The sequence below is a fragment of the Pleurodeles waltl genome, chromosome 8 (assembly GCF_031143425.1).
Source record: "Pleurodeles waltl isolate 20211129_DDA chromosome 8, aPleWal1.hap1.20221129, whole genome shotgun sequence".
NCBI lineage: Eukaryota > Metazoa > Chordata > Amphibia > Caudata > Salamandridae > Pleurodeles > Pleurodeles waltl.
Genome location: NC_090447.1, coordinates 308,077,325 through 308,093,388, shown reverse-complemented (window position 1 = coordinate 308,093,388; position 16,064 = coordinate 308,077,325).

The following is a 16,064-nucleotide window of genomic DNA, read 5'->3' as shown; positions in this document are numbered from 1 at the left end:
TATTCCTGTAGGTCAGCGCCCACCAGAAGAAGGATATTTGGCGTGCCATCGCCAAGGAAGTCCGGACCCTGGGACGGAGCACCCACTGCCCACCCACCACAGACGGAGCACCCACTGCCAGAAAAGATGGGAGGACATTCGCCACTGGAGCAAGAAGAAGGCGGAGGCCCAGCTGGGGATGGCCTCCCAACGTGGGAGGGGTGCCCGTTGCACCATGACCCCCCTGATGTTCTGGATCCTGGCGGTGGCGTATCCGGAGTTGGATGGGCACTTGAGGACATCACAGCAGCCACAAGGGGGTGAGTACACTCTCATTCAGCTGATTCTGCATGCATTGGAGGTGTCTGGGTGGGGAGGTGGGCTGTAGGTTCCCCTAGGCCAGGGCGAGTTTAGTAGGCAAGATCCCTTCGTAAGGCAGGCCATGTGGTACCCCACCCCACCTGTGTTCAGAGCCGACTACACCTAGTCAGGCTCCCGTGACTTCCATGTGTGCAGCAATTGTGCATAGGCCTTGTAATCCATGTCCCTGTGATTAATTAGGGAACTCAAATTGCACGGAGTAGTGCAGGGGGCTTCTGTGTCTGTAGTGTCCGCCAACGATAGCGGTATTGCATGCACTCAACATGTCCCCCCCCTTTTTTGTGGTCTCCCTGTTCTTGTGTGCATTAGCATCATCAGGCGGAGAAGCAGTGGCACCGGAGCAGGAGGGAGCTGCATCCCACATGGCCCTGGAGGGCAACACAACGGAGTCTGAAGCCACCAGTGGGACGGAGGGCGAGGGGAGCTCCACAGCAGGGACAGGAGCTGAGACTAGCGAGACGGACTCTTCCTCTGATGGGAGCTCCCTTGCGGTGGCGGGCCCCTCTGTGCCCCCCGCATCTACAGGTACAGCTGCCACCCCCCTACCAGCACCGCCCTCCCAGCAGCCCCTCGCTGTGTGCCCGTGGCTGCTCACCCAGGAGGGTGGGCATCTCCTTCGCCCCAGGCATCTCAGTGCCTGCCCCTGTCAGCCCTGCTGCCCTCAGTGAGGAGGCCATTGACCTCCTCAGGTCCCTCACTGTTGGGCAGTCTACCATTTTGAATGCCATCCAGGGTGTAGAGAGGCAGTTGCAAACAGACAAATGCATACCTGGAGGGCATTCATTCGGGTCAGGCAGCCCAACAGCGAGCTTTTCAGACTCTGGCCTAAGCACTGATGGCAGCCATTGTCCCTGTGTCCAGCCTCCTCCCTCCAACTTCCTCCACCCAGACCCAAACACCTGTACCTCAGCCTATCCCAAGCACACCTTCAGACCAGCATGCACACGCCTCAACACACAAGGGAAGCTCTGGCAAATATAAGCACCACACATCCCACAGGCACCCACACAAGCATCATACCCATGCAGACATACCAACAGCCACTGCCTCCACTGTGTCCCCCTCCTCCTTGTCTCCCACCTCCCTCCCTGTCTCGTCTCCACTCACACCTGCATGCACTACATCTTCAGCCACTACATCCATCACCAGAACACCTATCACCACACCCCGCTCACGTGCACTCACCACCCCGACTACCATTCACACATCCCCTCTGTCCTCTCCCAGTGTGTCTGTGAGCCCACCTCCCAGACACAAACGCAGCCACACACCCACCCAACAGCCATCCACCTCACGACAGCCTCCAGCCCATGCACCTTTACCCAAAGTCAGAAAACGTACACCTCTTACAACCACTACCTATTCCTCCACTCCCAAACCCCCTCCATCTACCCGTCCCAGTGTGTCCACAAAACTTTTCCTGTCCAACCTTGGCCACTTCCCCTCACCTCCCCCACCCCTTCGGTCCCCTAGGGCCCGCCTTTCCAGGTCCCAATCCAGCACCTCAGCCACCACATCAGCAGGAACAGTGGTGCTAGCTTCTGGAGTGCGCCAAGCAGCAGGGCAGCCAGTGTGCCAAGGAGCCAGACCACAGACACTCCCCCACCTCAGAAGCATAAAAAGTTGGCCAGTGCCCGGCAGGAGAAAGGCAAAACCTCTGTCACCAAAGGCTCTCCCAGGAGTACAGTTGGGAGTGGGAAGACAGCTGCGCCACCATCCAAGGTTGGGAAGGGGCACAGAAAGGAAGGCAAGTCGCCGCAAACCTGCACGGCGGACAAGACCGCCACCAGCACCGCTGCCAAGGACACTGTTGCCACAAGTACCGCTTCAGAAGGCACCGCCGCCACAAGCACCGCTGCCAAGGACACCGCCGCCGCAAGCACCGCTTCAGAGGACAATGCCACCACAAGCACCGTAGGCCAATGAGCACCGAACGCTCTGACGCTACTGAGGCAGCCACAAGCAGGATGAAGCACTCTGGGCACAAAGCCCCCTCCAGAACCAGTGGAGAGATACATTCACTACCTCAGTCATTGGCCGGATGAAGCACTCTGGGCACAAAGCCCCTTCCAGAACCAGTGGAGACTGTTACCCACTTGAGAGACTGTGGCTTTGCGCTCCCCAGGATAATGCAGTGGGCAAACCACCCACTGGAGAGACTTGTGAGACTGTGGCTTTGCACTCCCCAGGATAATGCAGTGGGCAAACCACCCACTGGAGAGACTTGTGAGACTGTGGCTTTGCACTCCCCAGGATAATGCAGTGGGCAAATCACCCACTGGAGAGACTTTTGAGACTGTGGCTTTGCACTCCCCAGGATAATGCAGTGGGCAAACCAACCACAGGAGAGACTTGTGAGACTGTGGCTTTGCACTCCCCAGGATAAAGCAGTGGGCAAACCCACCCACTGGAGAGACTTGTGAGACTGTGGCTTTGCACTCCCCAGGATACAGCAGTGGGCATGGAGCCCCCTCGTGAATCTGGCGTCATGCACTCATCCGGCTGAGGTGCCTGTTTTATTTCTATCTGATGCCCCTGCAGTGTTCTCTCCGTTTTGATCGGGTATTGAGTGTGGGCCTCGCCCATGCATTTTGGGCCCAGTGGTCCACGGACTTTAATGGTGCAATACCTGGACTTGTATTATTGGTGTATATATTTGTTTATAGTGTATATATATTTTTGAGTACTGGATTTTAATAGATTACATTCAAATCATTTCCTTTTGTCTTTGCAGTCTCCCGGGGGGGTTGTAGGGTGTAACTGTAATATATCATGATGTATTAGTGTGTGTGTTGTAGTAGGTGAGGGTGGGGGTTGGGCGTTTTGCTTGTTGTGTGTGTGTCAGTCTCTTTTCCCTCCCCACTCTCCTGTGTCATAGGTGCAGAACTCACCGTAGTCTTCGCCGCCGGCGTTCGTGCTCCAGGTAGAGGATCAGGAACACAAAGGAAGGGAGTATTTGGAGTTCCAGTTCCATGGTGTCCTGGTTCCTCGTGGGGTGTATAGAGGTGAGCGTTTTCCCTTCCAAGCCCTGTTTCTGCCGTGTTTTTGTTTGTGGTAAATCCACCCCGGAAAAGGTGGCGGATTGGCCTGTTGTTATACTGTGGGCGGTACATTGTCCTCCGCCTGTCTGTTGGCGGTTACTGCTGCGGTGTTTGTTTGTACCGCCGTAGCGGTCGGAGTGTTAAAGTGGCTGTCTATGTTGGCGGTTTCCGCCACGGTCGTGATTCCATTTTTTTTACCGCCGGCCTGTTGGCGCTTTTACCGCCACTTTAACACCGACCGCCAGGGTTGTAATGACCACCCAAGCCTCTTGGAGGCAGGTTATGTCAGCATTTAGAGAATTTAAAAACGTGTTTTTCCCCCCTTTATCATTTACACCTGCAGCATTCCAGGATGCGATAGTAAGCTCATTGCTACTGAGACAATGCTGTTGGGCAAGGTATTGTGGAGGAACTACATAATGCAGCCGGTAGCCAGTTTCAAAAATAGGGATTAATACTTAGATCATGGAGTGAGCATGTTGGGGGCTCCCTAAATGACACTTCCTGGCCACATTCCCCCAGAGAGATTTTTAAACCCTGTTGATCTGGAGGATAGCTGTCATGATTATATAGGGGAATATGGATAGAATTGTGTTTCCTCACGCCGTCGTAGGGATGCTGTGAGGCCCTACCAGCTAATTTGCTTCACACATTGCTCAAAACAGGGTCAATATCGAAGCCTTTACGCTGTAGACATTCTGAATTATTTAAGATTTTGTTGACAATCAATTTTAAATAGAAAAACTTTCTGGTTTTGGGACCAAAACCCAAATCCTCCGGAATAACCAGATGTAAGGCACCACTTTCGATTAGACTGAACTATTCTATCGCTGAAAAACACTTTAACAATTGAGATCTATTTAGGACAAAATCTGTGTCAAACAGAAGCATAAATTCAAGAATCAAAGCATCCTCAGAGTTTTGTCTGTTTTCCATTTTTGAAGGTGGCGACCAGACCGGCTTGATTTTAGGCCCCAAAGGAACTCCAAAAGATTGCAATAGAAGATTTAAAGGTAGCCTATTTGAATGAGATATAGACATGTTTCCGATCAGGATTGAGTCATCCGTATCTAGAATTCAGAGGGGATGTAGAGGAACGGTCATTACTTGAGAGTCAGTGTTTACAGCATGGTATTGTAGAACAGGAGCCTCCAGGGTTAGAGATTCTTGTGGGTCGGGGAAATCCTCAGAAAATCGCACCTTTCTCCAAACTTTTTTGGTGATCCTTCAAATTGATTTTTTAACTCTCTTAAGCTTTTTCCTTTTTCAAGTTAGCTTTTGCACTAAAAGATAGGGGACCCCGATCACAGAGTTTGCCATTGGTCGAGCTTTTAAGATTGGAAACATTTCCTGTCCTGAACGTTGAAGATCAAAATCCGGGCTTTACCCTGATGAGAAGTTGCTCAATACAAATCTAATGGAGTCTACTGGACTCTCAATGGAGACTAAAGTGGTCATTATGAACATGGCGGCCGGTGGTGGTGGAATTTACCAGCATGCAGGTCTGGACCGCCATATTACGAACACTGGGGGACCGCCACAGACGGCTCTCCGCCACCACCAGGCTACCTCTGCCAGGCAGCCTGACGATGGAGGACTAATCTATTCGACTGGGCAGCGCTGCAAGCAGCGCTGCACTCAGGATAAAGAACCCGTGTTCCTGCAGCAGAAGGGGTGCTCCGGGGCCCCCCAGGGGGCCCCTGCACTGCCCATACACTTGGCATGGGCAGTGCAGGTGTCGAAGTAATCCTCAGCAAGGCCTACTAGTGCAAGGGGTTCGCCCTTCTCTGCACAAAGTCCTCAGACCATATAGGAAGAAGTTGGCACAGAAACTGAAATAAAAGACAAAGGCCCTCATTCTGACCTTGGCGGTCGGCGGAGAGGCGGCGGTCGGACCGCGAACAGACCGGCGGTATTAAAAATGGCATTCTGACCGCGGCGGTCACCGCCGCGACCGACCGCCACTTCCCCACTCCGACAGCCACGGCGGTCATGACCGAGGGGCTGGAGTCTGCGCAATCCGGTCCGGCGGTCGACCCAAGACCGCCAACGGTATCATGACCCTGCTTACCGCCGCGGTTTCTGGCGTTCGGGAACCGCCATGCGAACCATGGCGGTAGGCACTATCGGGGCCAGGGAATTCCTTCCCTGGCACTGATAGGGGCCTCCCCCACCCCCCACTGCCCCCCCGAGTCCTCCCCCCACACCCTCCACCCCCCTGCCGCCCCCCAGAGGTGGTACGAACCCCCTCCCCACCCCACCCCGACATGCACATACACGCACCCCGACATGCACACACCCCCAACATGCACATATACACACCCCCTACACACACACATACACAACGGGGACACATACCCGCACACATACATGCCGACATGCGAACCCGCCGAACTACACACATTGCCCATAGGCACAGCAGCACTCCCTGCCCGCATGCACGCACTCACACACCCCCTCTACACACTCACACGCACACCCCCATGCACGCACACATCACACAACACCCCCCACCCCCTCCCCTCACGGACGATCAACTTACCTTGTGCGTTGGTCCTCCGGGAGGTGACAGGAGCCATGGGGAGGTGACCGCCAACAGAAGACCGCCAACAGAAGACCGCCACACAGAAATGTGGGTCGTAATTCTGTGGGCGGTGTTCTGCTGGCGTGGCGGTGGAGGTTGACCAGTCTCCACCAGTAGGTCTGTGATCTTTCGATGGAAGAAAGTAGCGAGGAAGTTGCAGACTTCTTATGAGGGCGTGATGACGTTGGAGATGGCGCTGGGGTTGGAGAGCTCTTTGACGATGTTGAAGAGTTCTTTGCTGTTGTGGGTGTTGTTGTCTAGTCTCTCTTTGAATGACGTCCTTTTGGTGGAGCGGATCAGCTGGTGGTGTTCACGGGTGGCGATCTTGATGGCTGACATGTTTTCTGCGGTGCGCTCTTTGCGCCAGGTTTTTTCGAGGGTACGGCAGGATTTCTTGGATTCTTTGAGGGCGTCCGTGAACCACGGGGGTTTCCTGATGCTGGTCCCGCTTGAGTGGCTTTTAAGTGGAGCGAGGTTTATGGCACAGTTGGTGATCCACTGCGTGAGACTGAGGGCTGCGTTGTTGGCGTCGGTGGTGATGGAGGGTTTTGGTTCAGTGTTGAGATGAGTTGCTCTGTGGTGATTTTGCTCCAGTGTCTGCGGGGGATTTGTTGTGTGGGATGGTGGTGGGTCTCCCGTTTGAAGGTGAAGTGGCTGCATCTGTGGTCGGTCCAGTGTAGTTCAGAGGAGTGGCTGAAGGATATGTGGTCGCTGGCGGAGAAGATGGGGTCGAGCGTGTGGCCAGCGGTGTGGGTGGCGGTGTTCAACAGTTGCTTGAGTCCGAGGTTGGCGAGGTTGTCGACCAGGGTGGCGGTGTTGTTGTCATTGTTTTTCTCCAGGTGGAAGTTCAGGTCCCCGAGGAGGATGTAGTCTGGGGAGGCTAGGGCGTGCGGGCTGATGAAATCGGTGATGGTTTCTCCGAATTGGGCGTGTGGGCCCGGGGGCCTGTAGACGAGAGTTCCTCTGAGGGTGGTTCTGGGGTCGGTATGGATCTTGAAGTGTATGTGTTCGGCGGCGAGGGGGGTGTCTTCAGTGGTGATCGTGATGTTGAGGGTGTTCCTGTAGATGATGGCGATTCCTCCACCGGTTTGGTTGATGCGGTCCTTCCGGGCGATCTTGTAGCCGTCGGGGATGGCTATGGCGATGTCAGGTGCTGAGGAGGCGTTCATCCAGGTTTCTGTGATGAAGGCGACGTCCGGTGCTGTTGTGTCCAGGAGGTCCCATAGTTCGATGGCGGGCTTGTCGATGGAGCGTGTGTTGAGGACGATGCACTTGAGGTGGGTGTTTGTGCGAGGGCCGGTGGGTGGTCTGGAGGTGCGGTGGAATGCGTAATTGCAGGCTCGGCAGGTGAAGGGTCCATGGGTTCGTTTGGGGTTGGCTTGGTAGCAGGAGGCTGTTCGACCGGTGTTGAGTGCGTAGAGGGAGTTGGCGTCTTAGCTGAGTCGGGCGCTTTGAGTGCGGTGGGGGTCAGGGGTTCTGGCGCTGGGTGCTGTCCAGGTGCGGACGGGAAAGACAGAGAAACGATACCAAACAGAAGACAAGTACACACAGGGAGACAGAGGAGAGAGCCAAGTGTAGCTGTCAGCAATGCCCAGGCCCAGCATTCTGGTGGGCTGGCTGTTGGAAATATTGTTTCTGCCCGCCGGCCCAGCGGAATGTTATTTATACGGCCAGCGGGGATTCCCGTTGTGTTTCTAATGACACCCTAAGTTCTTGGATAGTATCAATCTGAGGTGTGCCAGCCTGGGACCAAAAGTCAGTACTTGCAAGTATGTCCGTATTTGTCTTCTCGTTGTGGTGTAAATAATTCAGAGTTAACTCCTTTGCTGGTGATTAGTTCTTTTAATACGGAGTCAAAGAGACAGTCTGATCCCTCAACAATTTTTTCTACGAGATTCAAAATAGAAGATAAAAGTTGCTCTAAGCTTAAAAGGGAGAAAGAGACTAATACATTTTGGTCAGGAGAATTACTTGGGGAATTAACATTTAAGCTTAAATTAGGAGTCACTGAGAGATGTGAACATAATGAAGTGTGGTTAGAGGGAGTGCTACTAAAAAGCTGCAACCCCGTAGATCGTGGCAGGGAGGAAGGCTGGGGAGAATTCACTCCCTGATAGGGCCCATATCTTTTAAATAGCTCTAAGTCCAAATCCGGAATGGTGAAGTCAACCAGAGGGTTTTCCAGACCAATACAATGGGGAGCTTCATTGACAGTTCTGAGAGGCAAATCCTGCCTTACAGAGGCTGAACAGGCGGGGTCATAAGCTGAAGGGGGGATTACACTGGGGGATGGCAGGTGACTTTGCGTGAAGCAGGAACCTCGATAAAGCATGCTGACTCCTTAGGACTAGAACTAGAATAGTGAAGTTCTCCTAATGGTAAAATGACTCTGCTGTCAAGAGATCCTGACTTAGAGGGTTTAGAGGTAGCCTTCTCAATGCCCCATAGAGAGAAAATGTGGTTTCTGCATTTTAGGCCTAGAGCAGCTCCTCCCTTATTACAAAGAGGGTTAGCTTTGGTTTTAGAACAAGATCTCCTCGAGAGTGGATGGCCAGATCTCAGTTTTTTAGCAGTCATTATGTATTTCGGAGTTATGGTGCCGCATAGGCGCTCATTATTCTAATGAGACTACTGGATTTCGAACGGCAGAATCACCTGCACTGTGGGAGACCAAGTCTGACCCACTGCAGGTGACACCTGTCACTCCAATCTGGGTTTTGCTCCGTCTAACTAGCAGTGCCTCATCTCTACCCAAGGGCAGGGATGACTGGGCAGCCACGCGCATGACATAATTGGTTTCTCAGGGAAGCCGTGGTCACCCGGGTCTCATCCATTTCTCTCAGTTACATTAGTCTCATATATACAATGGTAAACAGAGGCAGTATATGTTTCAATAATGATTTTAATGAAGCGACTGCATCTTAAATAGCAAAGCGTGAGCTGCAATAACCAGGACGAAACAGCATGACAATATTAAAATTGTGACAAGGAGAGTAAAGCATAAGAATAACGCTACCATATTGTCACTACTGTCAATAGACTAATTCCTACCTAGGCTATATTAGAGCACAGCTTGTTAAGCTCTAATTCTGCCCTTCAGGTTCCCCTGGGAAGACATGATTCCCCATACCTGAGCAAAGGCCTGAAGTCTGCATTAGCATCTGTAGCGAAGCATTCAGCAATCAGCATACAGTTGTGGTTCTCTGGCTGGAATCTCCCTCTAACGAGTAAGGGACAGGGAAGTGTTTTTAAAATAAAACAGCTGATGTTCTGAGAAAATGTCCCTAAATAAGGATTTGTGTTTTCTATGAATGTCGGAGGCAAGACTTTATACCACGTTCATCGGCAACCTATCTTACTACAGCCTTGGAAGAAGCACAGAGTGAGCAAGAATTTCTTGTTTGAGAACAGAGTGCTGGCCTAGGCAAAAACAGCTAGATAGAGAAAATAAAACAAGACCGTAAAAGTGGCTATTGTAACAATAATAAAATGAAGCTGCGTAAAATATATCTAGGTTAAAGTGCACAGTGGCACGCCTAGTATGCTAAAATAACGTGCATGGAGCTATAACTAAAATGGCTACACAACAATGGTAGGTGTTTTCCTTAGACCAAAATACCAAATGTTTCAAGAGGCAAGAAGCTCCGCTGGAGGGCTTGGGGCACAGATGTCACCCAAGTAAGAGAAGGACAACAAAGCTGCCGTAAGAAATGGACAAAAAGAATATAAACTGGCAGAACGACAGTACCTTGTAGCAGGGGCGAATGGGAGGCACTGGGAGAGGCAGGAAAATCAGCAGAAGCAAGAGCAGGCAAATTAACGGGCGGGAGAATTTCCACCACTAGCTCCAGTTGTATACCTTCACTGCGATGACCAACAAACCGCCTCCTGTCACCTGGCACCAGGCTGGCGCCCAATGAGCAGAGCAGAACAATAGAAGCCGACCCTGCCATGAGATCCTCCCAAGAACAGCCAGAGGTATATGCATGTGCAACACGGCAGAAACAAGGTGCCTTGAAGTCACCCAGCACCAGGTTCCCCACATCAAATACACCGCGCTGCAATACACTGTTGTGGTTGTTGTGGCTGTTATAGCTGTTATAGCATCTGTGACCACTCCTGTATCCTCGCTCCTCTCGCCTCGTGCTCCTACAACTCCACGCTGCTGAGCTCAGGCTGGGCTCTGATATTCAAATTCTACACAGGATCCTTCTTGGGCTTGGGCTTGGGCTTGGATGGGCCACTCGGGCTGCTCAGGCCACACAAGGTCCACACAGGGACCAAATAGCGGGAAGCCGGCGGCAGCCAAGCAAGCTCATGGCTCACTGACTCGCAGCTAGCTCACGTCGTGTCACATGTTACCCAACAATCAAACATCTTTACAGAAACTCTCACTCCTGAAGAAACTTCCACTTGATTCTGATGGCCTCGTCAACTACCAGCCTATCAGTCTCCACCGTTCATCAGTAATATCATTAAAAATGTAGACTATGTTAAGCAATTAGGTCATACTAAGGCTAACCATCTCAGATCATGCTGCAGCATGGAGATGTCAACCTTACATATTGTAGACAATGCCCTCCTAACAACAGATGAATATGACCCTTGCTTACTAATATTGCTTTACCCCATTTCTGCCTTCAATATAGTTGACCATCCCATCCTTATACACACCCTGGAAATGTGAATGTGATTCACTGGCGATACTATTCACTCAGTCCCCTTCTGACTTTCCAACTGACATCAGTTTGTTCTCATGGGCACCCTAGGTCAGAAAAATCAATATCACTTAGTGAGTTCCTGAAGATTCCATACTGTCTCCTGTCACTTTCCACCTGTACATCAGCCACTTAGGGCATCATTAAAACTTTGGATGTCGGAATGAGACAATCGCCAAAGCTGTGAGGAGAAGGTTGCAGTCATGCCGGCAGCCTCCCTCAGTGGTATTGCAATGTTTTCACCTGGCTGGCCGGTAGAAGAATCATATTACGACATTTCAGCTGATTAGACCGGCGGAAACAGTGCCACAGCATTGACCCTTGGCCTCCTTAAGGGAGCCGAGGCCAATGACGTGGCACAACAATGCCCACGGAATGTAGAGCAAACAGTGCACATTCTAAGAGTGCTGGCAGGGAACACCCTGCAATGCCCATGCCATGGGAAGTGCAGAGCCCCCCATGTGGCCCCCAGCACTGCCTTTCTGCCAACCTTTTCATGGTGAGAACCCGGCCATCAAAAGGCTGACAGAAAGAGGACTCGTCATAAGCATGGCTGCGCTAAGCTCAGCGCCACCGTGGCTGACCATGATACCAACCACTGCCGCCCTGCCTCAATCCATGATCCTGGCAGTGGTGGCAGTCTCTTGGCGGTCTAACCACCAGTGATGTAATCTGGCAGTCGTACTGCCAGGAGAGCAGTGTTCCAACCACCACCTTGGGTTTGGTGGTTCTTGTTCCGTCAAACTCGTAATGGGGGCCTAAATGCTCTACTTACAGATAACAGCAATGCAGTTCACTAAAATGCCAATGATATACAAGTCTACTTGAAAGAGTCTTTCTCTTCAGACATAAAACACCTCAAGCAATACATGCTCATCATCCAGATCTGATGTATATCCCATGCCTGAATCTCAATACAACAAAGACTCAATTCCTGTTATTTGTCAAAAACAAGAAACAGTACAAACCTGGCCCAATGACATGACCCTTGACAGCTTTGATCCCCAAATTTCACATAATGAGAAGTGTTAGAAATGGGGTCTTTGGTTGGCAGTCAGGTTACCCCCTGTCCAAGCAAGGACCATCACTCTAGTCAGGGTAAAAGAGAATCACCCTCAGCTAGCCCCCACTCACCCCCTTGGTAGATTGGCACGAGCTGGCAAGCTTAATTTCAGAGTGCTAGGTGTAAAGTATTTGTACCAACACTCACAGTAACTTAATGAAAACACTACAAAATGGCACAACACAGGTTTAGAACAATAGAGAATATTTATTTAAACAAAACAAAGCCAAAATGACAAAAATCAACCATACACAAGTCAAGTTATTAATTAAAATGCAAAAATAGTCTTTATGTTCTTTTAAACACAACGCTAATGCTGTTAGCGTGAAAATATAGCAGGGTCGCATCAAAATAACCCGCATGGGGGAGTGTGCATCGAAAAAGGTACGCAGTGCGTTGATTTCTCACCCACAAGCGAGATCGTGCATCGTTTTTCCTTCTCCAGTCCGACCGCCGTGTGTCGTTTCATTCCCAGCAGGAGACAGATGTGTTGATCCAGACAAAACACCTCGGGTCCGGGCAGGCTTGCTTTGTTTTTCCACGCCCAGCGAGGTTGCATAATTGCAGCCTCCGTCAGCAATGCAGTGCGTCGTTTCTCCATCTGCGTGCGTCAATTTCCCAAACGTGGAGCCGCCGGCGCGTCGTTTCTTTAGCCGTTCTCGGAGGTTGCGTTGGAAATTTCCCTGCACGCCGATCTGTGCGTGGATTTCTAACCTTGGTCCACCAGCTTCACCTGTCAAGGCCCCAGGAACTGGATAGGGCACCACTTGGCAGGGCAAGATTCTCAGCAGAGGCTCTAGGTGCTGGCAGAGAGAAGTCTTTGCTGTCCCTGAGACTTCAACAACAGGAGGCAAGCTCAGTTTGAAGCCCTTGGAGATTTCTTCACAAGCAGGAAGACACACAAAGTCCAGTCTTTGTCCTTTTGCACAGGCAGAAGCAGCAACTGCAGGATAGCTCCAAAAAGCACAGTCACAGGCAGGGCAGCTCTTCTTCCACAGCTCTTCAGCTCTTCTCCAGGCAGAGGTTCCTCTTGGTTTCCAGAAGTGATCTAAAGTCTGTGGTTTTGGGTGCCCTTCTTCTACCCATTTTGCCCTTTGAAGTAGGCTAACTCCAAAGAAAAGTCTTGTTTGTGAAATCCTGCCTTGCCCAGGCCAGGCCCAAGTCACACACCAGGGGGTTAAAGACTGCATTGTGTGAGGGCAGGCACAGCCCTTTCAGGTGTGAGTGACCACTCCTCCCCTCCCTCCTAGAGCAGATGGCTCACCAGGATATGCAGGCTGCACCCCAGCTCCCTTTGTGTCACTGTCTAGAAAGAGATGCAAACAGCCCAACTGTCGAACTGACCCAGATAGAGAATCCACAAACAGGCAGAGTCAAGTCACATAATGGTTTAAGCAAGAAAATGCTCACTTTCTAAAAGTGGCATTTTCAAACACACAATCTTCAATTCAACTTTACTAAAAGGTGTATTTTTAAATTGTGAGCTTGGAGACCCCAAACACTACATGTCTATCTGCTCCCATAGGGAATCTACACTTTAATCATATTTAAAGGTAGCCCCCATGTTAACCTATGAGAGGGATAGGCCTTGCAACAGTGAAAAACAAATTTAGCAGTATTTCACTGTTAGGACGTATAAAACACATTAGTATATGTCCTACCTTAAACATACACTGCACCCTGCCCATGGGGTTACCTAGGGACTACCTTAGGGGTGTCTTACATGTAGGAAAAGGGAAGGTTTGGGCCTGGCAAGTGGGTACACTTCCCAAGTCGAATTGGCAGTTTAAAACTGCACACACAGACACTGCCGTGGCAGGTCTGAGCCATGTCTACAGAGCTACTAATGTGGGTGGCACAACAAGTGCTGCATGCCCACTAGTATCATTTGATTTACAGGCCCTGGGCACCTCTAGTGCACTGTACTAGGGACTTACCAGTAAATCAAATACAGTATGCCAATCATGGATTGGACCAATTACATACACATTTTGTAAAGGAGCACTTGCACTTTAGCACTGGATAGCAGTGGTAAAGTGCCCAGAGTAACAAAAACAGCAAAAACAGAGTCCAGCACACATCATCAACCTGGGAAGCAGAGGCAAAAAAGTAAGGGCAAACACGCCAAAGATGCTAAGTCTAACAAGAAGTCACTTAGATTCACACTAGATATCAACCTCGTCCTCAAAGAACACATTACTGCTAAAAAAAGAAAGGATGAACTGGGAAAAAGTGAAGCCGTTTCTCCCAGAAAGTGAATTCAGAATTGAGTGCCTCATTGCCTATCAGTTGTTATGAACTTTTCAGCTCCTTTATCTCTTAAAATATACAGATACATTTTTTAAGAAATATTGGAGTCAGTGCTTGTATCAGTATTTTTCAAAGACTACTTTTGTTCTTTCTCGTAAGAAGTTTGTGCTTCCTGCTCATTCGTTTGTTTTATTGAAGCATCAGTGTCTATCATGTGTTCTTGTTCCCGTTGACTTGTATTGGGAGACGTATTATACTGTGTTGAAAATGTATGGATTTAAGCATTTATATGCGCCAACCTGATTTTGGGCAGAAGCTGTGGCTGAGCAGCTGTTGTTCATGGTGCTTTTGTTTTCTAGCACTTTTTTTAGCATGATTCCAGTATCAAACACTCATGCAAGAATGCATTTGGCGATAAAATATAGAGCTAGATGACAAATTAGCATTTCATGTAATTACATGTAATTTCATTTAATTTTGCCGAAATTTAAGATAATTACTGAAAGATTAATTAAGCTACTTTTGCACACCCCTAGAAACTGTCTATGCTTAAAAAACAGAAGATGCCAGACCAAACTCCACAAGATGACCCCACGGTGGCAGAGGTAGTGGATACGTTTTTCCCGGGGTAACTGTCGTGGAGCACAGCCAAGCACTGAACATGAGAATTTAGCCAGACAGCGTAGACAAACTGAACCAAATTTAGCAAATGTTTTCCCGTGCTTACTGTACTTGGCTTGCCTGCATGCAATATACATTTTGTGATTGGTGAAAATCTGCTAAAAGTGCACAAAGGAGGCTACGGAATAATAGACTGGGTAAGTAGGAGTGGGGCTCCAGAGATAGACATCATGTATGTGCAACAGAGGATGTGAGCTCTAGAGAAGTGAGGAACCTGGATGAGCTGCACGCTAAAGGATGGAGGACACTTCTCCTTGTCACCTGAGTGTACTGGAGAGACAGAAACAGTAGTGTGACTGAAAAATGTAAGCACAATGAGGGCTAACTGAAATGGGCCTCCTGCCCAAAATATGTATCACAAGCACGGCAAAACCATGAACAAGTATTTAAAAGAGTGAGTGGAACTCACAAGGATGTGAAGAAGTCTTTTCCTGTATATGGTACCTTCGATGTAGAGAGATTAGGGAATTTTCTGATGAAACTGAAAGATCCGAAAAACACAATAGATACCGAGCAACCCAGTAGTGGCATGAGGAGGCACATAAATGAAAGCACAGATCTGACACAACGAGTATTAGGAAATAGTTCCTTAACATTGGAGAAAACCAGGCCATTTCTAAGAAGTGCTTTAGACTGTTTTTAAAGTATACAGACCCAAATGGACATATGTGAATCACCTATTGCGACTGGTAGTTCCTGAGTGAAGTGAGAGACTGATCATTGGAAAAGTCAACACGGCCAAGTATTGATCTTGGCATTGCCAAAGCATTGAATGCGTTACAGAATGCGGACTTAAAGGCGGTTGTGTATGTGTGTCCAATGAAAACTGACATCTCGATCTGTCAGCAGAATAAGGGTCAAGTGCCCACCGATTATTAAGAGAGTTTTAAGGATGTGTTTGAAAGATACTTGGACATAGCCTGCCCAACTTAAATGGCTCTGGAGGCTGTAGGCACAGCTTTTGGGATTGTTACTAAATGTAAAATGCCATTTGGAAAAAGATAGCTTAATTAGTAGCTGTTACCAACCACTCAGTGGCTTCGCAGTAAAGAAAAAGAATGTTGAATCAAAGTTGATATTGCTGAAATCTCAGAACATACAAAGAATGGTAAAGGGGAGGGAAAGTGTACTCCTCAAAGGAGGTAGCAAATAGTGGAGGGGTAGGTGAAGACAGGCTGGTGGGAGAGCAGGCCAAGGAAATGGCAGGGGCTTCAGGGGAGGCCATGGGTGTGGGAGGTTTTTGATTCTCTTGTGATCAGCTGCCCTATTGGGAGCAGGATTGCCCTAAAACTGTGTGTAATGTTTGATCAGAACACTCAAAAGTCCTGCCCTGATTTTTAGGATAGCCCAAGAGGTTGAAATCCTAA